We start from the raw sequence: 1747 nt of genomic DNA on the forward strand, positions 1-1747 counted from the left end.
AATTGAAATAATGGCTTCCAATGTGAAGGACAAGGGCGTGGATTATATGGACTCAGTGGTTCTTTGTGGAGCATAATGTGTAAAAGGTTTGCTGTGCACTCCTCACCTGGAATCACCACTGTGACAGCCCCGGCAATGTGTAAAACCGCAGCCCCAAAGGCATGAGTACATATAAGCACAGTATTTTAAATTTCACACTTGAAATGGATGCTGCACTTAAGATCTAAGCAGTGTGTGTCTTTCCAAAATTGTGTCTTTGGACAACCACTCAGCTGGTGGGAATTCCTCTGCTGCCCCTTCCTGCCTCACAACAACCCCCGCTCCATGGACGCCACACCAGCCTAGCAAGGTGGATACACCATGATCAAAAGGCCTTGTATGTAGTTTCTCTTCTGAAAAGTCTCACTCTACAAATATACTATGCTCTTTAGAGCAAAGATCAGCCTGGAATGTAGAAAATCCAACAATAATAACAATTATAGCAATAATAGGTATTTATTGAGCACTAACTCAAAGCATGTACAGGTCCAAGAATTTTACTCTGACTACTTAAAACTTGCCAAATATTTATTAACCCCTATTTTTGCAAAGAAGACATAACAAGACATTTAGATAGTCTGCCAGCCAGACAGGCAGAGTTAGCTCTCATCCACATTGACTGTAGAGTTCTGAACACGGTGATAGGGACACAGGCTACCAAGGTGTACAGCTTGTTTGGTGACTCCTCATCCTCATTACGTTTTCTGGACAAACGAACGTGGATATGATGTGGAACATTCCTCATTCCTTTGGCCCAGACAGCTTTGTGGAGCCTGGTATCAATGCGCACATCTGGAGTTCCCATCTCCTTCATGGCTAATTTCCGGATTTCTTTGAGTGCCGTTTCTTAAAGCCCACTCCATGGATGCACTTGTGAATGTTGATGGAATATTCCCAGGTCACCACCTCGTTGATGGTGGAACGGCCTTTCTTTTTCTTGCCATCCTTCTTTGTGGAAGCCATCCTGCCGGGCCCGAGTTGGAAAGTCCCAGCTCTTAATCTTAGTAGGGATTCTTCACCTGGCATGGGTAGGGAGTCTCTGGGTAGAGCTCAGGGAGACATTTATATAAAAATGAGAAGTACCCTCCATCACCGCCCCCCCCTCGCCGTTCTATACTCCTAGTTTGAGCCCTGCGCCATTCCTAGTCTTGGGGCCCCAGACACCTGGGGAACCAATACTGCTTCCTGACCCTTCTTACCCAGAGCAACTCAGTCCCTTTCTTGGGCTCCAGGAGCACCACTTCTGGTCCTGGCCCCGCCCTCACCTCAAACAAGAAGCAACCCAATTGAAAGATGGGCTAAGGAGCTGAACAGAACGTTTTCAAAAGAAGAAATAAACATGGCTATGAAACATCTTAAAAGGTGTTCAACATCACTAATAATCAGGGAAATGCAAATTAAATCCACTTTAAGGTTTAACCTTACCCCAGTCAGACTGGCTAAGATCAAGAAATCAAATGATACCAAATGTTGGAGGGGATGTGGGGAAAGGGGAACACTCATCCACTGCTGGTGGGGTTGCAAACTGGTTCAGCCCCTATGGAAAGCAGTGTGGAGAACTCTTAAAAAACTACAAATGAACCTACCATTTGACCCAGTTATACCACTCCTTGGCATATACCAAAGAACTCATCCTATTGCACAGACACTTGTACATGCACGTTTGTTGCTGCTCTCTTCACAATAGCTAAGAGATGGAAGCAACCTA

The 1747-nt window shown here is 45.2% G+C and overlaps 1 pseudogene; it reads right to left on the bottom strand.

The window, feature by feature from the left end:
• Positions 1-577: 577 nt before the first annotated feature.
• Positions 578-1011, bottom strand: LOC108490927 (annotated as a pseudogene).
• Between the last annotated feature and the right edge of the window lie 736 nt (positions 1012-1747).

Source organism: Nannospalax galili, unplaced genomic scaffold (genome assembly GCF_000622305.1).
Source record: "Nannospalax galili isolate Female #2095 unplaced genomic scaffold, S.galili_v1.0 scaffold1477, whole genome shotgun sequence".
NCBI lineage: Eukaryota > Metazoa > Chordata > Mammalia > Rodentia > Spalacidae > Nannospalax > Nannospalax galili.